At 42.9% G+C, this 22,696-nt stretch overlaps 1 long non-coding RNA gene across 2 annotated transcripts in view; it reads left to right on the top strand.

Annotated features, from left to right (window-relative positions):
* The window catches only part of LOC309368493, a 74,088-nt gene extending 53,910 nt beyond the window's left edge, over positions 1-20,178 (top strand). The window contains exons 3-4 of one of the 2 annotated variants that reach the window (XR_014167784.1): positions 12,709-12,844; positions 20,072-20,178. This is a non-coding gene — a long non-coding RNA (uncharacterized lncRNA). Of the gene's footprint in view, positions 1-12,705; positions 12,845-20,071 lie in introns of both variants that reach the window. The other variant, XR_014167785.1, reaches the window with a different exon arrangement.
* Positions 20,179-22,696: the final 2,518 nt, after the last annotated feature.

Here is a 22,696-nt window from a genome sequence, read left to right as displayed (position 1 = left end):
GTTCCTGACCAGACCTTGCTGCTTCTTGCTACCTTGGATCCTTGGCTTTCTTGACCCCCCCTATAGTCTGACTACATGAACTGAGATACTCCTGACCTTAGAATTGGACTATACCTGGAAATGTAAACAAAAGGAAGGGTCTTTCTACCATCAATGGTGGGAGTGCAAGAAAGTTAAAAGCTTCTGGGAGGAAATTTACAATGAACTGAAAAAGATGTTAAGTTATACCTTTGTAAAAAAGCCAGAAGCCTTTCTATTAGGTATTGTGGGAAAGGACATTAGGAGTAAGGATCACAAACTCTTCCAGTACGCGGCTACGGCAGCCAGAATTGTGGTAGCTCAGAGGTGGAAGCAGGAAGAAATCCCAACAGTTGCAGAGTGGAGAGCAAAACTGACAGAATATGCCGAGTTGGATAAATTAACAGGGAAAATAAGATACTTAAAGCAGTGTTTCCCAACCGGTGTTCCGCGGCACAGTAGTGTGCCGCAAGACGTTGCCTGCTGTGCCGGTTGGGAAACACTGCTCTAAGCGAGAGGGGACTCTGCTCAGGCTGCATCCGCCGTGCGCGAGGGAGGCGCTTCCTCTCGTGAGGGAGGCGAGAAGAAGGGAGGCGGGGCCGAGCAGGCGGATTGGCCCGGCGGCGGCCGTGACGTCACCCTGCGCGCGGCGGCAGATTCGAAACCCCTCAGGCGCAGGCGCGGCTGGAGCAGGAAGGCCGCTCTGCTTGAGAGGAAAGAGAGGGAGCCGCCGCCGGGATGAAGAACACCGTTCCGCGGAGCACCGTGAAGAAGCTGCTGAGCAAGCACAAGACGCACTTGCCTCAGGGTCTTACTGCCCACCCGCCTCTGTTTCCTTGCTGTGTTTGCTCAAACGGAACAAAGAGCAGGGAAAGCCCCTCCCCTCCAGGCAAGCAGAGGGAGAGAGAGAGAGAGAGCGTGCGAGCTGGCTGGCTTGGGTGCGTAGGTGAGGGAAAACTTTTGCCTTCCTTTCCTCCCTCCCAGTTATACCCCTCTCCTGCATTCTTAGCCAGCTGCACACCCCTCTCGTGCTCCTTGTCCGTTCTGTGTTTTTCCTTCCCTCCCCACTTAAAATGTGGTTTAAAAGCATGGATCCACATGGATCCTCAGGATCTTTGCATTGGGTCACCCCAAATTCACCAACAGATCACATAGCATGTCCATGGCTACAGCCTGCCCTCCAAAAATCACGCACCCACTGTTGCCTGGGGCTGCAGTGGTGCAAAAATGTGGTTACAAAACATGGATCCACATGGATCCTCAGGATCTTTGCATTGGGTCACCCCAAATTCACCATCAGATCACATAGCATGTCCATGGCTACAGCCTGCCCCCCCAAAATCACGCACCCACTGTTGCCTGGGGCTGCAATGGTGCAAAAACGTGGTTACAAAACATGGATCCACAGGGATCCTCAGGATCTTTGCATTGGGTCACCCCAAATTCACCATCAGAGCACATAGCATGTCCATGGCTACAGCCTGCCCCCCCAAAATCACACACCCACTGTTGCCTGGGGCTGCAATGGTGCAAAAACGTGGTTACAAAACATGGATCCACAGGGATCCTCAGGATCTTTGCATTGGGTCACCCCAAATTCACCATCAGATCACATGTCTGTGGCCACAGCATGAAGCACAAAAATGATACATCATTAATATTCACTGCCCACGGCGGCAGCCAATCGGCTGCCGCAAAGGGCGGGCCCTCACAGGTTCACTTAAGGTCGGGACAGCCCGGGGCTCGCCCCTTTCGTTCCCCCAGCAGCAGCGGTTTGGAGGTCTTGGGCCCCCTCAATATTTTTTATAAGTCGGTATGGACCCCCCAATATTTTTTATAAGTCGGCGCCCCTGGCGCATGGTAAACTTTGTAAAGTCACGACCCGTGAAAAGTCGCATATTTGCAGCTTTGTGTGAGGAGATGGGAGCGAAGCATAAAACCTTGCTGTTTCATACGGAGGTCAGGTGGTTGTCGCGTGGCAAGGTCTTGGTTCGTGTGTATGAGCTGCGGGAGGAACTTAAAGTGTTTCTGACAAATGAGAGGTCAGATTACGCAAAGCTGCTTGCAAGTGATGAGTGGTGTGCAAAGCTGGCATACCTGGCAGATATATTTCATCATCTGAATGAACTGAACACACGAATGCAAGGCCGAAATGAAAACCTGCTTACAAGTACAGATAAAATAAATGGATTCCGTTCCATTGTGTTTATTTGATTCCTATTAAAGAGAGTTACTTTATATATAGTCAATATAGGCACAGAGTTAATTTTTTAAACATTTTCTAATGGTGCTGTGCCTCGAGATTTTTTTCATGAAACAAGTGTGCCTTTGCCCAAAAAAGGTTGGGAAACACTGACTTAAAGGATCAAAAATTTATTGAAGACTGGGGGAAATTTGTGGGTTATCTGGAGAACAAATGTTTTGTAAATACAACGCTAGTGGGATTTAAAGAGGGACTGTAAAGAACTAACAAGTATTGTTTAATCGAAATAATGTATAAAGGGAGGTACGAATGGCAATATGAAAGGATGGAATGTGACTTAAATACAAATACGAATGAATGTCAACGACGCTGAAGGAAGTTCAAAATGTATGAGAAGTGTTGAAATATGGATATAATGTATAAATAATGAAATTAATAAAAAAAATTAAAATGCAAAAAAAAAAAAAATAGAATTGGACTATACCTTGTATATGGACTCTGCCTCGGGGCAAGTACTCCCCTGAGACTCTGCTGGTTGGCTGGCTTCCCCCTCCCCTGAACTCTGCCATGGCTGGCAGCACAGGACTACGACACGCAGGCCTATGTTGATTTTTTGAGCAGCACAGAGCCTGCAGCTGCCTGAGCCACCGCGTCAGCACTCCTCCTGGGTGTAGTTCATGAGGTGGAAACAGGAGTCATCTTTAAATGTCTGCTGAAGACTTTATCTTTTTCTGTAGGCATTTCCTGGCTCATAAGGGTTTATTGTACTGCTTGTTCTACTGCTGTTTCATTGATATATTTCTGTACATTTTTGTGTCTTCTGTGAGATAGATAGTTATATTGGTTTTAGTATCTTTTATGTACAAAAAAATCCCCATAGGATTCTGCATATTAAACAGTATAAATAATAAACAACCCCTTCTTCTCCCACATGCCACAATCCTGACAAAAATCTGCCACATTACAGCTATTGGCACTAAAAAAATAGATAAAGAAAAGTGACATAACTTCAAGAGACTTTTTAAGCATCGCCTCTGATTTGGCCCTGAGAATTCTCATAATGGTTAAGAAAGTTGTGCGCCTGTGGTGGTAAGGAACCTTTTTCAGCCTGAGGGCTGCATTCTGTCATGGGTGCAACTGTCTGGAGCCCCTATGCCAGTGGTGGCAGAAGTGGGCAGAGTAACCAGTGCTACTTTTAAATTTATATAGTGGGCTTTTTTTTGCAGCCTGGCAAAAGAGGACCTTTCTACACATGGCGGTTTGTCTATATGGCCCCTATGCATAGCTGTCAACTTACAGATTTGAAAATAAGGGACCAGCAGCCTTAAAAATAAGGGATCAGCAGCCAAAATAAGGGATTTTCCAGGCACAGGTATTTTCAACTTATGAGCCCCTCCGAGCCAAAGGCAGAAAGCCCCGCCAGCAGCCAAACGAAGCCTCAAGCGGTGGTTCCGACAGTGCAGCAACCCGGCAAAGGGGATGCAGCAAGTAAAACCACCGTCACCTCTCCGGTGGGAAGCGCTGAGCAAAGGCGAGTCCCCAGGCAACACGGCCGATTTGATCGGCACAAGGCATGCAAGCTCCACCCCCCAGTCATTCTTAGACTCCTTATTGGGTGAGCAACGCAGCCAAGCAACACAGTTGGAGCCTCAATCCTCCCTGGCCGGCAGGGAGGGAGGGAGAGGAACTGCTTTCTTTGAAACCCAGGAAATTTAAGGGACATCATCAATAAGGGACAGCAGTGGGACACGGCGCTGGGATAAGGGACTTTCCCGCCAAATAAGGGACGGTTGACAGCTATGCCCCTGTGGTCCCTTCCAGCTCTCCAATTCTATGTTGCAGAGCCTCTCCCCCAACTGGCAATCCCACACAGCAATGGGGCATTGCGCTGCCTTTGAGAAGATACACCAGAGCCCTGCCCCACTGTCAGCTGGGGGAGGAGAGAGCTCCCCCTCCTGCCCGGCAGCAAAGCTAGATGGCAGAAAGCCTCCCCTCTCACTGACCTGGCAAAGGCGAGGCGTTCCACAGACCTTTGCCACTGGGCCTCTCTGCCCCTAGAGGCCAAAAAGACTGGCAGCAAAGCTGGGTGGTGGAATGGGAGTGTTGTCCCTTGGGGGTGATGCTTGAGGCAACTGCCTCATCCCACTGCATGGGTGGGCCAGCTCTGGCTATGAGCCATGCATTCAGTATTGTGAGCCTGTGGAACTCCCTTTCAGTTGAGGACAGGATGGCAGGCGTCTTTATTGTTAGGCTTCCAGTGTTAGGTGTAAACTTTTACTATTATTACTTCAGTGGGCATTTTAAGTAAGCTTTTCTGATGAATTTGAACTGTTTTCCCCCCTTTGTATCTCTTTTGTAAACACATAATAATAATAAATTTTATTTATATCCCGCCCTCCCCAGCCGAAGCCAGGCTCAGGGCGGCTAACAACAACAAAATAGTACAACATTCTAAAATCATTTCATTATAAAATTAATTCAAATCAAATTGATGGCAACCATTAGGCTAAAGTTCTTCAACTACATGCATAGTAGTTGTTGAAATAGATAAAAGCGAGCAAGTAATTTAAGGACACATATTTAAAAGAAGATTGAAATGGAAGCTCTCGTGTTTTAAGTTTGTCAGTGCTGCATCACGAGGCTCAATTCACAGTGATGTGAAGTTGTCTGGGCTTTGTACAGTCACACTGAAAGGAATGAGGATTGGACAGCCACAGTGTTTGCTGTGCTGTTGCCCTCAATGTTCACATAAATACTTCCATTTAATGTATTCATAACTTTGTGAAGACCCTTAGGCTGAAGTTTTTAACTTTTTCTGTACATACTGTTATGGCATTAGAAAAAAGAGAGGCAATCATGGCTCCCTTTTAAAAAAGGGAAAATAAGATTTGACAGGAGTGGGGGGGGGGATCCTTACTGTTGTTAAAACATGCAATGTTTTCCAGTTTTCATTTTCCAACAGAAAGAGATCAAATTTTATTTTCCCCTCTATTTTTATCTTTTAAAAAACAGCTTTTATGAAAAAGCTGCTTTTCATATTTGGCAAAAACAGCATCCTAGAAATGGGCTGCTCTGCTCTTGTCATGCAGGTTATAATTTTCTGGCAAAATTCAAAAAGTGACCTGCCAGGACTTCATTTTACACCACAAGCCAATCAATTCCTATGGTTTTCAAGAAAAGGCGTGCACAAAGGGCCTGTCCATCAAAACAGCCATCATGATTGGTTGTGACACTCCACAATCTTTGCCCCAAGCTGGGGAGTGGAGATTAATAACCCCCTTTGTATCCATTAGTCAATTATTCACCTTTGAAGAGTCAGTCATAGAGTGTATTCAACTCCCCAAAGCGTTAATGGCTCATTGGAGGTGAATAATAATTCATTTTTGACCTCTAATTCTATCTTCCCTTCACAATATTAGTTTTTCCCCCAAAAAAGAAAACTCTGTATTTCTCACATTCATAGGCAAAACTGAACAAGAATATTTTTTAATGGCAACAATTAGGGAGGGGGGAAGCAAAAAAAAAAGTAGCTACTGATTGGAATCAAATTTACATTACCTAGCAGGGAACAACTTTTACGAAGGATAGGAACAACAATGGGACAAAATAGATAAGGCACACAAGGGAGGGTTGGAAGTTGAAGGGTTCGAAAAGATCACCAGTGATGACTGTGTGCTTTGTATTTTGCATATTGCCTGAAGTAATGTGGAGATGTTTCACTGCAGGTCTCTAGCTATATTTGCAATGATTGTGGTTGCAAAAAAAATTCTGAGTCGGATCAACCTGTTAAGAAGGCATTTCGGATCAGACCAGGTACTCACTAAGCTTCCAAGTCACTCTGTAGCCTTGTCTGTCCCCCTCACACAAAGTTTGCTTTGAGCCATACAGTGAGAAGCAGAGTATAAATTCATTAAATGATAAAAAAACAAAATAAAATAATGGTGAACAAACTTACTGGAATAAATTCAGCTGAAATTCCAATATCGCTGCTCAACTGTACTGAAAATCAGTTTAAGTGATCTGATCCTCTGAATGTTTCCTTGAGGCTGGAACTTGCAACTGTCGCTGTTCCACAGCTTACTTATTTTCTGTTCTATGTTTACTTATTTTCTGCACCGGCAAGTTTTGTACTTCAGGTTGTTCTTCACAAGGTGCTGATGGAAGCGAAGCAAAACATAGCTATGCTGTTGTTTAAAGGTTGTGAACACTAGAAAGCTTACACTTACAGTTCTTTGTGGATTTTGTTACTAAGAGTACAATCTACAGTACACATAACTGCAGTCATCTTATATTGCAAGCTTGACAAGATGGCACTCCAAACCCCATATTTTAAAATCAGTGGGAAGTGTGCTATTGATTCAACTCAGAACAAAGTTTGTATTTTATTTATTGGGTTTTATCCAGAATCATGAAAGTAGCATTTCATTTGTGCAATGACGTTTCCCCTTCCTCTCCTCCCTCCATACTCTACCAATCTTGGATTGGTTTGTGAGGGGTTTTGATATATTCATGAAGAATTAGGGTCTCTGAACATCAGCTTTTGGGGAATAGCACTCACATGTAGGTAGAGTGCTATTGTACTCAAGTCATGTTTGCAGGTTTCCCAGAGGCAGCTGGTTGGCCACTGTGAGAACAAAGACGCTGCATTAGATGGACCTTTGGTCTGATCCAGCAAAGCTCTTTCTGATTAATCTGAAGCTTGGACGTCTTTTGGATCATCTACAGGACTAGGATAATGCATGAGTCACTAATCCACATTATTTTAAGCAAAGTCAAATCATTAGATCAAGATAAACCTGGTAAAATGATCATAAAATTCCACCGACCTTTCATTATGCTCTTCCACTGGCCCAATGGTCTCATGGCTAGGAAGCTCTCCCTAGAATCTAATTTAAAAATCCACCTCCCTTCAGTAAATCAGTGCTATTGCTTATCATAGATGTTCATCAATTGATCCTGTAATAGCATTTTCCATTTTTGCAACAGCATCACATTATTGACTCATGTTAAACTCGTCATCCATTATAATTCCTCCGTCCTTTCCAGCGGTACTATAGCCTAGCAGATTAATTATACTGAAAGTATTCTTTTCATGAACGCAATTTGCCTCACATTTCCAATTAACCTTAATGGAAGTTGCTTGCTTGATACAGAATATTAGCCTTTTAATATTTCTTGAGAGTGTCATTTTTGTCAATTTGGTATTTTCCCCCAATGCTTTTTAATGTTTACCACAGGGTATATTATTAATGTTGTGTTCTATTCTTCCAATAATATTTGCTCTGGGTCCTTTGTTGCAAGGCATTGTTTCAATGAGAAATGAGTATTAACACATGTTCACAGAATCACATGATCAAACATCTCATTTAATACATGTCATCTGTTTGAAGTTTGTACTCAACCACTGGGATCTAGATGCTTATTTTCCCCCAGAAATGATTGATTTGCTCTTGATGAAAGTTTATGAGAAATCCTGGAGACTCCAGGGGTTGTTCTGTTGACAGCTAATGTGGTTGTGGATGGATTAAAATAAAGTATCATTGTATTTCTTCCTGGAATCAGAGATCCTTTTCTCCGCAAAACTATGTGATTGAAATGAGTTACCAAACTTAAAAGTGGATGCTTATTAGATGTAATTCCATGTGAGAATTAGCATATGATTGACATAGTCTATGGTTTGATAAGATTAAAAAAAATCTCCAGAGATAATTGCTCATAATGAATCATTTATTATGTATATCTCTTAATTCTAGCAGGGTTAAGGATGAGTGAGCGTGAAAGCCAGGGGCAGAGCTTGCAACATCCCATAAATGCTTCTTGCACATATTTATATGAGTCCCAATGAATTAGCACAAAGAAAAAATTAAAACAAATCAAGGGCATGCATGGCTCATACTTAACTATTCACACAACAGAACTAATTTAGGTCATCTGCCGGTCACAGAACACTGATTCAGTAACTCCCTGAAAACACAGCACTCGAAGCAGGAAACAGTATTGGGAAACGATAAAAGGAGTATGGGTCTTACTCTCACATACATATGTATAGCACTGCAGTGTTAAGGTCTTTTCACTCTTCAGGTTTCTCGTACAGAAGCACTCAACAGAGAGAGGCAGTCATCACTCCCCGACAAGTATAATTGTATAATACACATTTTTGTCACATTCACAATTTACATTTGACATATGTATTTCTAAATATCTTAGTTGTTCATCTAAGAAAAATACAATGCAATTTGGTCTTTCCATGACCCTTCCTTCTGAACAAAGTACTGTGGAAGCTTGACAAAGCTAAAAATGGCCCTTTATGTGGAATTTAAAGTGCATGCAAAGACATTGCAAAAAAACACAAAAAACCAATTATGTTTTGTAGGGTTTTTTTATTCCATACTTTTGCATAAAATGGCTTTGTCCATTCCCCTTTCTTCATCCAGTTAGAAAGTTTCAATGTGACACTAGAATCTTCTTATCTGTAAGTTTCTTTCAAAGTGTGATTTTTTTTTTACCTTGTAATATTGCCCAATTTATTTTGAGATGTTCTGACCTTAGTGAGTTTAACATCATAAAACTACAGACAGCATATATTTTTGATGAGCACAGGAAATCTCATAGCAGCATGCTAATGAAATTGCTTATTAGCCCTCTATTCTTGTTATAACCTTCCTTGTTGAACAGAACCCCTCACACAAAACCATAAAAAGGCGCTGGTGTAAAGAACATGTTTACTATGCACCAGTGAGAACCCCTTAGCATCATAGAACTGCTTTTGTGTTAAAATCAGGCTGTAGCCATGCCATACATTTAAAGCACAATTATACTACTTTAACAGACATGGCTTACCCCCCAAAGCCCAGTTACAAAAGTGCTTAGGGTTGTTAGGAGACCCCTGTTCCTTTCACAGAGTTACAATTCCCAGAGATCCTGAGGTGATATGTTGATTGTTGAACCACTCTGGAAACTGTAGCTCCACAAAGGGAATCGATCTATCACCACCCTGCACCCTTAACAAACAACAACAATTTATTTATATGCCACCCACCTGATTGAGTTGCCCAGCCACTCTGGGCAGCTTCCAACAAATTAAAATGCAGTAAGACACCAAACATTAAAAACTTCTCTATACAGGGCTACCTTCAGATGTCTTCTAAAAGTCAGATAGTTGCTTATTTCCTCGACATCTGATGGGAAGGCAACATTCTACAGGGCGGGCGCCACCACCGAGAAGACCCTCTGCCTGGTTCCCTATAACCTCACTTTTTGCAGTGAGGGAACCGCCAGAAGGCCGTCAACAGTGGTGTAGCGTGGGTTGTCAGCACCCGGGGCAAGGCAAGTAATTTGCACTCCCTAACCCATGGATTTGTGCCCCCTAACCCTAACCCCCAGATGTTGTGCCCGGTGTGGCCGGCCCCCCCCCTGCACTCCCAAACTACACCACTGGCCATCAGAGCTGGACCTCAGTGTCTGGGCTGAACGATGGGGGTGGAGACGCTCCTTCAGGTATACAGGGCCGAGGCCGTTTAGGGCTTTAAAGGTCAGCACCAAAACTTTGAATTGTGCTTGGAAACATACTGGGAGCTAATGGACTGGTCTTATATGGTCCCAGTGGCTGCTCCCAGTCAACAGTCTGGCAGCCACATTGTGGATTAGTTGTAGTTTCTGAGTCACCTTCAAAGGTACAGTTCACAGGATTCTTTATGGGAATCCATGACTGTTAGGGTGGTAGAATAGTGCTTTTCATGGATGTGGCCACATGGTTTTCAAAGAACCACCAAAAGTTATTGTGGAGAAAATGCTACAATTTTCACTCAACAGTATTACACCTAAGTGTGATCTCAATTCGGGGAATCTGGCCTTTACTTTTATTTATTACATGTTTGTCCAACTCATGCTCCAAAGAGCTCAAGGCAGTGTGCTCAGTTGCCCCCACCCATTTTATCATCAGAACCACCCTGAGAGGTAGTTAAGCCTGAGAAATATGACTGGGCCAAGGTCATCCCATGAACTCCATGCTTGTGGAGATTTGAGTATGAGTCTCCAAGCCTCAGTGGCTCTCTTTATGCATATGACTTTTCAAACACAATAGAATCTCTGGATCCAACAACCATCTCAAGTATGTAATCTTTTAATTAATTGTGTTGCTTCAGTCTTTTTTTTTTAAGAAATAATTTCTCTAAAGCTCTTGGCAGGTCACTTACTTTAAGCGTTATAATGCATCTGAGTTAAGCCTGTCCAAAGGCATATGTGTTAACAGCTAATAAGAAGCTATATAGTAATTACATTATTTTTTAATTTACAGCATGTAATTTGTTTACACTAATTTGACAAGGCACCTAGACTAGAGAGATAATTAAAATGGAAAGGCAGATAACAAAAGGAGTCAGAAAGTTCAATATAGGACACAAAAGGAAGTACATCCTATATTGTTGCCAGGGTTGTGGCTGAATGGAATTGTTACAAACAGTCTTCAACCGATTAGATCAATTCAAGGCTGGAGGACCTGCAAAAGTAAAGCAACAAAGTTGCAGCTAGATTTCCTTAAAGTAACTTTAGGTTTTCAATTTTTGAGTAATTATCTGGACACACTTCCAGAAAAGGTTGTGTTTTCAATGGGTGAGATCAGCCCTTCTGGAAAATATTCAATTAAAAGCTATTTTTAGTTTACTGTTTTAGATTGTTTATCAGAAGGTTGTGTTGGGTAATGAATGTTAGCATTTTTGATATTTTGTGTGTGAAAGAGAGCGGAGGTGGGGGAGAGACTGTCTAGTGCTTTCGGTATTTTTAAAGCAGACTAACAGCCAAAAAATAACAAAAATATATAACAGTAATAAACAAGTGCATAGAATCATAGAGTTAGATGATACTTCAAAGGTCATGTCGTCTACCATGCTGCCAATCCAGTAAACTTCTACAGCATCCCTGATAAGACTAATTCAGCCTCTGCTTGAAAGACTCAGACATTTCATAGTTCTTTCATTTAAAAACACGTAACGGTGACACAGACAATGTTCAGCACCTTACAACCCTTGTGCAGCTTCATTTTATGTGGCAATCACAATAACAGCAGATGCACTATCTGGAAGAAATGTCACATTTCCCCAAGCACAATTATGATGCTTCTAGTGCTTGGAGTGCGGAATAGTCTTTAAGCCAGGCGTAGGGAACCTCAGGCTGTGAGGGGTCAATTGTGGCAAACCTGATTATCCTGAAAGAAAGTGCAGGAGCAGAAAGAGCCACTGAAGTACTGATATCAGTTGGCAATTTTGTTACTGCCGCGTTTGAGAATGGGAAATTCAAAAGAAAGTGCAATGGCCATATGATGCAATCAGATGTCCATTAGTATGAAATACACTTTTTTAAAAGGGGGAATTCTGTGGCACTTGTCTTCTCTGCCAGTGATGATGGATATTTGGTTGAAAAGTAACAGATCGTTAGGGTTTTGCCATAGCTAACTATAAGTTTGCATGGGCATTACAACTTCCCACAGAGACTTGCTTTAGAAGCATTTATTTGGAGGCACCTATCAATGAACTTCCACATGTTACACTGACCATATTACGTTGCTTTCAGGTCATTTGACAGAAAGCCTTTTTTCCAGAGGTTCCAATAGACAATTTGACACAGACCCATGAAACATTAGCACTATTGCCACAGATGGATTTATTGTTGCTGCTGTTGTTATTGTTCATACTTCTAAACAAAACAATTATCCAAGTTACAAATTAATTATTGAGATTGGAAAACTCAATAGAGTTAGATTGGTCACATCTTTTAGAACACAATAAAAAGAAAGCATTTAACGACCTGTGGCATACTTCACGTAGCATATTTCCCTTTTGTAGGGAAGTTTAAGTCAGTTAATACACAAACAGTGGAATGCTATTTGAAGATCACCATAGGCACCAGATGTAGGGGGCCCCAGGTGCCAGGCACCCCCAACACAGGGCTCCGCCAAGACTTCTGGTTTCTACCAGAAGTCACGTTGGAGCCCTGATGTGACCTCCCGGACGGCGTCCGAGGCCCTGCAAAGACTCGGAAGGCGACTTCCAGTAGAAGTCACATCGGAGGTCTTGCAAGGCCTCGGACGTGATCTTCAAGACCCTGTGAGGTCTCAGAAGTGACGTTGGAGGCCCTGCCAAGCCTCCGAATGAAACTTCCAGTAGAAACCAGAAGTCACATCAGAAGTCTCACAAGTCCTCAGAAGTGACCTCCAGGACCCCACGAGGCCTCGGAAGCACCGCTGTGCCACCAACAAGATGTCACGACATCATGACATCATGTTACATCACAGGTGCCATTGAGCACCCATAACCTGAAGAGCACATAATATTAGCTAAACAGCCAAAAAAACTGTGTAAAGAAGCTTACAAATGTTAAATTGGTCTCTACAGAATAACCCAGTATAAAAAAAAGGAATGATGGTTTGGTTTAAGAATGTAAGGTCCAACAAATCCCTCAGTTGCCTCGCTGACAATTTCATTTCTCAGAAGATGGAAGAAGCAACAATGGGATCACCTCTCCTGGGCCTGGTCTTCACCAGCAGGGAGGAATTGATCGATGAAATGGAAGTATTGGGAAGCTTGAGAGGAAGTGATCATGTTCTGAGGAAACGTGGAGCTTTCTGAGGTAAGTTGCTAGCAGCTAATAGAGATTTTCCTGGCAGTATGACAAGCCCTGAACAATTTGGTATAAATTGCTGGCAAATTAATCCATAGTTTAAAGTAAAAGAGAGCCTCTTGAAGTTTTTTTGTCTTCTATGTGTCTGTGTGTATGCTATTGTTGCTTTCTGTCATCACTTCATTATCTATGATAGGATTTTCCTTCCTGGCATTCAAAAGGTATTCACAAGGTTGGACGTCTTCCCAGTACTGAAGGAATTTTTCACCATAAAGAAACTTTATGCTAAAGGCATGACTGGTTGAGCAGCTGTCAGTTGCTCAGTTTGTTTCAGAGAACCAAACATTTTTCAGTCTAGCTTTATAAGGGAAGAGATAATTCTTAATTTGGCTGAGATTAAGTCTCGTACAAGTGACTATTAGGAAGAAGTCCAAAGACCCTGGGATGTAAGAGTTTGGGAGCTCTGAGGCAAGAGTTAAATCAAGGATGCAAAGTAAAGATGGGATGAGAATTTCAAGTGGGGTCACTCAACAATGTGAGCACCCTACTCAAGTTGTTGCAAGAAGTAAAACAGGCACGGCGCACTTTGTGGGGGCCAACTAACTTTTTAAAAATTTTGATTTATGTAATATATTTCAAGGCAGTCATTCTGGGCAATTCCTCTCAAAGACAGCTTAGAATAATAAATATTTTTAAATATCAACAATACAACAACCTAAGAGAACTGTAAGTAGAAGTATCATCCAGCCAATTAAAACACTTTCCACAGCAATAGTGAACCCAAGTCTCAGCCATAAAACACCAATAATGAATAAGTCAGAAGAAGTCTATCTTTAGGGTCTTTTGAAACAGTTGAAGAAATCACTGCAAATCCACTAGCGGCGGGGTGGGCCAAAATGAAAAAGGCCTTCTCCCTTGCAGCCACCAGCCTTAGTGACCTTGACAACAGACACATAAAGAGAACTTCATCTGCTGGTCTCAATATATGGACAGGCTGATGCCAGGTGCAAGTTGTCCTTCAAATAGCTTGGGCCCAAAATCTATTTAAGGATTTAAAGGGTAAAACAGTGCTGGCAAATGCACTGGCAAACAGTGCAGCTGGTTCCAACTGCCTCACCCACATCAGGACTCTGGTGGCCACATTCTGAACCAGCTGAAGAGCCATCTTCAAAGGCAGCCCAATGAAGATTGTGTTGCAGTAGCCAAACCTCAGCATGGCCAAAACATGGATCACTATGTCTAGGCTCATCAGAACCAAGCTCAACATAAAAGAATGGATGGATGAATTTATCTATTTTCACATGCCTCTCTCTCCATCATCTTCCCCCCACTGCTACAAGCTAGAAAGGGAATGAACTACACAGGCTCACAGAAAGCAACCATTGAATGCATGGTTCTGATGGGCTTAGGTGGGACAGCCAGAAGGGAAAGGACAATTGCCACTCCTGCCCTTTCTATGTGGGGTAGTTCGTGTGGGTTTTTTGTATCTTCCCTCCCTGGAAATGCATAGGATCTGCTGCTGGTGATTTTTATGATTGACTATGCCAGAGGTGGCCCAGCCCGTTTCACCCCCAGAGGTGAAATGGGAAGATGCTGCCCCCTATTGCCCCCATCCTCTGTGCTGAAGCCTCGCTTACTGGGGTCATGTGGCAGTGGTTTCCAAGTCCCACAGTTGTGGTCTGGTGTGAGGCGACATGGCTTTGGGCAAACCACAAGGGCTAGATAGAGAGGCCTGGGGGAGAACATTTCTCCCCTGGGTCTGAGGTTCTCTATCCCTTGTGTCCAGGGCAGCTGTTTACCAACTCCACCTGGTACGCAGGCTGAGACCCTACCTGCCCGTGGACTGTCTCGCCAGAGTGGTGCATGCTCTGGTTATCTCCCGCTTGGACTACTGCAATGCACTCTACGTGGGGCTACCTGTGAAGGTGACCCGGAAACTACAACTAATCCAGAATGCGGCAGCTAGACTGGTGACTGGGAGCAGCCACCGAGACCACATAACACAAGTCTTGAAAGACCTACCGTACATTGGCTCCCAGTACATTTCCGAACACAACTGCTGCTGACCTTTAAAGCCCTAAACGGCCTCGGTCCTGTATATCTGAAGGAGTGTCTCCACCCCCATCGTTCTGCCCAGACACTGAGGTCCAGTGCCGAGGGCCTTCTGGCAGTTCCCTCACTGCGAGAAGCCAAGTTACAGGGAACCAGGCAGAGGGCCTTCTCGGTAGTGGCACCCGCCCTGTGGAACACCCTCCCACCAGATGTCAAAGAGAACAACTACTACCACACTTTTAGAAGACATTTGAAGGCAGCCCTGTTTAGAGAAGCTTTTAATGTTTGATGCATTATTGTATTTTAATATTTTGTTGGAAGCCGCCCAGAGTGGCTGGGGAAGCCCAGCCAGATGGGCGGGGTATGAATAATAAATTATTATTATTATTATTATTATTATTATTATTATTATTATTATTATTATTATTATTATTATTATCCCATCATAGGGGCCATTTTGAAGGACTTTTTGTAGGATAACTTATGCTGTAGCTGAGCCTGTAGCCAAAGGAATGCAGCTTTCACTTATGCATTTGAACGAATCAACCATTTCTTTGGCCTCAGGCTTCTGGCATGTATTAATATTTCATCTTTTTATGACTTTCTGTTCAGATATATTTCCTTAACTGTCGTTAAAAATAAATAGGTTGTTGTGCTTATTGCGTAGGGGGTTGCCCCTCCAATTTGTCTCTGATGGGAGCCCTGTTGAGCTAATGCTGAGCAAGCACCATGTTGAGGTAGATCAGGAGCAATGGCCACTCACAAGTGCAAACACACATGCACGCATATGTATGTTCTTTGCGCTCTTTGATCGTTAGCTCTGAGGAACGGGGAATTGTTCCTCATTAGTATGACTTGGCACAAAGTAGAACCACGAGCAATGAGAACTGATAATTAGCATTCACTCATACCTTTGGGGACCTTGAATAAAATGGCAGACACCTTGAATTAGTCTTTCTTTTCTGTGGAGAGCCGGTGGGAGACAGAGCACCCGGCTGGGGTGTGCAAATGGTGCTGATGTTGCTAAGCAGGCCGCTTCTTTCTCTGTGACAGTTAGAGCATCTCTTGGGTACCGGGTTTAATTCTGAGGCATAACGACTCATAATACCCTCCCAATAGCTTCGTAGCCTGCTGTTTGTGATGAACAATTATAAATATTGGAAAGCTTTTCATTTCATTTTTTAATTGCTTTGCCAAGGTAAGGCAAAGAACAAGGGAGGAAAGTGGGGGAAAGAGACGGGGAATAATAGTCAGGAGCTGATTAAAAACAGGTCTACACAGAATTAAAAAGAAGATTTTTTTTTAAAAAAAACCCACCTCCTAAAACCCTAGCAATAGCAATTCACCAAAATATGCAGATTTTTGGCATTTATTCCTGTGCTTCCCCATCATTAAAGAGCACTGTAGGAGAATTTAAACTTTAATGTGCTTGTGTGTTGCTCATGCTGAAAATTTGGGCCCATCGCTTCATTTAATTATTTATTTTGAAAACTAGATTATAAATGGTCATGGAGTCTATTTTATCTTCATCCCAGGTATGCAGCCCTCCATATCTGGATCACGTAGAGTATTATTAAAGGTTCCCCTGGAAAAGCAATGCCCTAATTTCCCAGTCTTATATCTAATTTATAGGGATGTTCTTTAAACAAAAACTATTCCCTTCTTGTATTTTTAAAGAGCGATGAGCTGGTGGAATGTTCTTTAATGAAGAGAGTTCAGTTCCATACAGCTGCATAAATCAGTATCTACCCAGGATGTATAAATAAACACAGTCAATGCATAAGCTCCCTTGATCTCCATGGGAATTACTATATGTGGAACTTTACAGTTTGAATATCCCATTCCTGCAGCTTTGCAATGTTTTCTTTGGGTGTGTAGCCGGACTACCTGTTCCATTCGTCACTGCATGTTCCTCTTGGTTCTTTCTCCATACATCACTCCCAAGATTTGGAAACACTATGGGAGATGTGTAGGCTGGGGGACAATCAGTACAAGGCAGGTGGGGAAGGACAACATCCCACAAAGTGGGATAGAAAGATGGAGAGAAGGAGGGATATATATGCTACAGCAAATGGGGTCTTAAAAGGAGCAGGGCAGAAAGTAAGGGTAAGCTGGAGGTACCACAAGAGGTACCAGCACTGCTTCTTACCTGCTTGGGACTGTGCAGGGTAGTAGCAAGGTCAGGCACAGCAGCGGAAGGGCTGGATTGGGTCCACTGGTGCACCCAAACAGCTCACACCTCAACGCTGCCCTGCCTTGTGCCATCCAGGTGAGCTGCATCAACACTGGTGTTGGGAGCACAGTTCTCCCCAGGAGGATGCTGAAAAAGGTTCTCCCCAGTTCTCCCCAGGAGGATGCTCACTTTCTAGTAAGACTAGAAAGGGGGCAAAGCAGTTCCCTGTCTTAAGCCATTCCTTGGTGTCTGGAAAGAAAAGGGCAAGCAGGCAGGGAACACTGAGCCTGTACTGCAGCTCAAACAGAGTTAGAAAGTGAAGTAACCAGGAATCTGTTGTTTTGGGTAACAGGGAAATAGGAAGGGCTCAAGCAGCTGCTTTTTAAAATTTGAAAAATGGACACATTATTATTGTCATATCCAATTTGGCCACAATTAGATATGTCCACATAAAAAGTGTGTACAATATTATACATGTATTTACTGGCAGGGTTGCTCCTATTACAATAAGAGAACAAAGATAGCCAACATGGTGCTATCCCAATGTTGTGGTACAACATCATCCCCTTGGCCTGCTTGCTGATAGGGGCTGATAGGAGCTGTTGCCCAGCAACACCTGTGCATCACTGTAGGAGCTACCCTGCAGGGCCTACCTCTAATCTAAAGCCTTCTACCTGTATAGGATGCTGTTACATCATGATTATAGCAACCCATGATTATAGCAACCCATTTGCAGCTACAGCTGCAAATAAAAGTTTTAAGTGTGTTTTAAGTGCAATATACAATGTGACACTAGATGGCAATGGTGAGCCTTATAGAAAATTCAGTGTAAAATTCAATGTTAAATAAAAGCATTTCCAAAACGTTTTTATTTGTGTGTAGATTTCACCTAAGTGTCTGTGATGGAAGCCCATGTAGGTGGAAGACTTGGGACATTCTATTACTAACATGGGAGTGATCCTCAATAGCAGTAGCAGCCATGCCTATAATTGCATTATTGCAATCACTGGATGGAATAGATGTAACATGATCATAGAATTATAGAATTGTGGGGTTAGAGGGCCATCTAGTCCAATTCCCAGCAATGCAGGAATCACAACTAAAGAAACCTTGACAGATGGCCATCTAACCTCTTCTTAAAAACCACCAAGGAAGGAGAGTCCACCAGCTTCCGAGGGAGTCCATTCCACTGTCAAGCAGCTCATACTGTCAGAAAGTTCTTCCTAATGTTAAGTCAAAATCTCCCTTGTAATTTGAATCCATTGGTTCAGGCCCTACCCTCCAGAGCTGGAGAAAACAAGCTTGCTCCCTCTTTCATGTGACAGCCCTTGAGATATTTGAAGATGGCTGTCATATCACCTCTGTTTGCTCTTCTCCAAGTTAAACATACCCAACTCTGTTTTGGAGAAAGCACTTGGAATCCAAATCCAAACAGTTTTTAAACAAAGTATCCCCCCCCCCCGCCGCCCTCTGGAAGGGAAACAGTTTGGAATCAAAGTGATGCCTCTAAAAAAGCACTTTAAATCTAGAGTACTTCCTCCAAAACAACTTAAACTTGTAACTACTGATTAGCACAAACACATGGAGAGGAACATGTTGTCACTGCAGTCCTCTCCAGGTTTTTCCACTTCTGCACTACCCAAGGCTAAGCTATGGTCTTGTTTACCATGTGACCCAAACCTTTGCTCACTTTGTTTAGGTCCAAACAAAGTACAAGCTGCAGCCAAGGTTTGTTCTTGATTTACATTTTGTGGTTTGTCTAAAGAAAACAAACCATGAGCCCTGGGAAGGTAAACATACTAAGCCAAACCATGGCTAAGGCCCCGGTAGTGTGGCAGCAGGAGAATCAATGAAGGGATACAATGGTTGCAGTTCTCTTCTCCAGGAACTCCCACATGTGGATTGAGTTACGATAGATAAAAACTGCCTGATATCAGGTAAAAGACTATTTTGTCCATCTAGCCCAGTATTCCCCTTCATGGATCATTGCCTTGCCGTGGCAAATAGAAGGGGAAGAAATGAAGCAGTGAGAGATTTTACTTTCTTAGGCTCCATGATCACTGCAGATGGTGACAGCAGTACCAGATTTAAAAGACGCCTGCTTCTTGGGAGAAAAGCAATGACAGATCTAGACAGCATCTTAAAAAGCAGAGACATCACCTTGCCAACAAAGGTCCGTATAGTAAAAGCTATGGTTTTCCCAGTAGTGATGTATGGAAGTGAGAGCTGGACCATAAAAAAGGCTGATCACTAAAGAATTGATACTTTTGAATTATGGTGTTGGAGGAGACTCTTGAGAGTCCCATGGACTGCAAGAAGATCAAACCTCTCCATTCCTAAGGAAATCAGCCCTGAGTGCTCACTGGAAGGACAGATCGTGAAGCTCAGGCTCCAATACTTTGGCCACCTCAGACTCCCTGGGAAAGACCCTGAGGTTGGGAAAGATGGAGGGCACAAGGAGAAGGGGATGACAGAGGATGAGATGGTTGGACAGTGTTATCAAAGCTACCAGCATGAGTCTGACTAAACTGCGGGTGGCAGTGGAAGACAGGAGTGCCTGGTGTGCTCTGGTCCATGGGGTCACAAAGAGTCGGACACGACTAAACAACAACAACAGCCCAGTATTATCTTCTCTGACAGGCATCTTGGGAACAGAGAGTGCCTTCCCATTACCTGCTATTGTCATGGATGCTTTAGCTGAGATTCCTGCGTTGCATACGATTCTATGATTCTATACTTAAGACTCTTTTAGCGGAGATGTGAGGGAATTGAAACTGAGCCCTTGGGCCTGGAATGCATTTGCTATGGTGCCTCCCCAATGATAATTTTGAATGCCAAAATATTTTTTCCATTGTTGGGGTAAAGAAATTGAAAGCAAAAGCAGACATTATGGCCCAGTTCCTGTGGTCATTTTAACAATTGAAAGAGGATTTTCTCTTATCAGTTTCACTTGGGGGAGTATTTCTTACAAGCACACCCCATGCAGTGACAGCTCGTGTTTTTCATTTCAGAGAGACTGTTCGTCCTCAAGCTTTTACCTGACAGGCAAAATACCTCCTGTCACCACGTCAAAAGTGAATGTGGGACTGCCATACATAATGCAGCATGATTATCTCCTGATCAGGTATTAGACACCCGCCTTCATTTTTTGTGGCATCTAATTGTGTGATCTGATGTGTAATTCATCCCAGTCCTAAATTCAAGTAGCTTTACTCCCTAGTGTACATTTTGAGAAACTTTTTAAAAAGAAAAGAAAAGAAAACATTTGTTTGGAACCCTGGACCTGTCGTTTATCACCACAATCTACACCATACCATCGATCTGCCATCTAGTCCTAAACTTGAACTAGATCTGGACGCATCAAAGAAGCGTTTCAGTTAAATGCGCCATAAATTTAAACAGGGAAATCCGGTAGGGAAAAATGGGACTCCATAGTGCCTTCTGGTGGCACAGCGTATATTGCATACAGCACACGTAAATCACTTTTTCTTTACCAGTCTAGCTGAGTCCTTGATTAATCCTGCCCAACAATCAACCAGCAGATGGGTTGGTTGATTCAGGGTACACAGTCAAAGCCTATGCCAAAACCTACTAACGTCTGTGATTCATAAAGTTGTGACCTGTTTAAATCCCAGTTAGGTGTCTAGTGTTTATTGCAAGTATCATGCCTTGCATCCACTGCCCACGGTTCCACTGCTCCTGGGCCCACAACAGCTTATTATAATTTAATTGTACACTGACATTCTATTGCTTTTATATATAAGTTGGTAGTTTTAAATTATAAATTAATTAATTCACTTGAATATATCAGTGTTCCCAATCACAAAGGCCCTTTCTCTCTCCAACCATTGTCTCATTGCATGGTGGTGGCAGCTGAGCAATGGAGGTTCCACAACAGGGATCATTTCTGATCTGGAATGCTGAGATTTCAAGAACTGAAGCAAGCCACCCATTTCTGCAGTATCTGGGAAAAGCACTGACTTGAAAGTGTTTTGTTGCAATGAATGGCCCTTTACTTCCCCCTTCTTCTTCTTCTTCTTCTTCTTCTTCTTCTTCTTCTTCTTCTTCTTCTTCCATTTCAGAACTTGAGGCCACCACAGCCATATACAAGATAAATGTAAACTGAAATACAGAATCTCAAAACAATTGCTTTATTTATTTATTTATTTAATATTTTGCCCTGTCTCCCAGGGCGGCAAACAGCAAGTGATAAAATAAGGGAAACATATTAAAAACAATTTGAATACAGCCGTTTGTACTGATGTAGAATCAATGTTCCATGAATGACTGCGTCGCACTTCATAGAAAGTCTCCTGAAACAAAAATGTCAACAGCAGCCACCTAAACATCAAGATGTCAGATGCCAGTCTAATTTTCGGCCGGTAATTGACTCCAGAGTGCTGGAGCCTCAACATTAAAAGCCTGGTTTCTCGTACAAACCAAGAGGATCTCTGGGGCATGTGGGGCTCTCAGCAGTGCCCCATTCTGAGCAGGTATACATGGGGCAAAACTGGTTCTATTAGGCAACCTGATCCCAAGTTGTACATGATGTAGCATTGATCCGGGAATTATAATTACCCTGATAATTCTACCCTAAAAAAGGTAAAGGACCCCTGACAGTTAAGTCCAGTTGCGAATGACTCTGGGGTTGTGGCACTCATCTTGCTTTACTAGCCGAAGGAGCCGGTGTTTGTCTGCAGACAGTTTTTCCAGGTCATGTGGCCAGCATGAATAACCAGCTTCTGGTGAAACCAGAGCACTACACGGAAACACCGTATACCTTCCTGCCGGAGTGGTACCTATTTATCTACTTGCACTTTGAGGTGCTTTTGAACTGCTAGGTTGGCAGGAGCTGGGACCGAGCAACGGGAGCTCACCCCGTTGCCGGGATTCAAACCGCCAACCTTCCAATCGGCAAGCCCTAGGCTCTGTGGTTTAGACCACAGCACAACCCGTGTCCCTAATTCTACCCTAACGTACAGCCTAATCCAAATATTTCAAGGAGAAGAGCTATTTAAAGTAGCATTCTTTTACATGGGTCGAAGTACAGGAAGGATTGTTGTTAGCAGCTTGTACAGAAAACAAGTAGCATCATTACCATGAATATCCCCCTCCGGACTTCACAGCTTCTCAGTTCTGTGTTCAGTCCCGGAACCAAGAACTTTTCTGAGACTACAATCACATTTCCTAGTACTTCTTATAATACAATTTAAACCAGATACTGGGATTTTTTTAAAAAAAGAATTTAATTAATATTGCCTGCTGGCATGAAAGGTACTGAAGAGCTAAGGATCTGAAAGGGTTTAATGTTCTTCTTAGCACTGCTGCTCTAATGATGTAATTGTAACTCTGCCAAACACAGCAGCATAGCATTAAAACAGCGCTTTGTCCAGTGAAAAGTGAATAAACAGATTAAGCTTTTTACAGTAAAAAGAAGGGCTCTTTTTTTTAGAAAAAAGAAAGAAAAAAGGGGGGAGCAAATAAGAAAATAACTGTGTGCAACTTTAAATAGTAACCTGTTTGAATGATTCATTTGCTGAGCTTAGGTCCACCCAATAACATTTACTGAATTATTCCAGCTTCTTAATGTGTGCAAATTTGTTTTTAATAGCTTTCTGCTGGTAGGTTAGAGGCAT

The sequence above is a fragment of the Podarcis melisellensis genome (assembly GCF_964234715.1).
Source record: "Podarcis melisellensis genome assembly, chromosome: 4".
NCBI classification, from domain to species: domain Eukaryota; kingdom Metazoa; phylum Chordata; class Lepidosauria; order Squamata; family Lacertidae; genus Podarcis; species Podarcis melisellensis.
The sequence above is the reverse complement of the archived record's forward strand: the minus strand, read 5'-3'. Positions and strand labels throughout refer to the sequence as shown.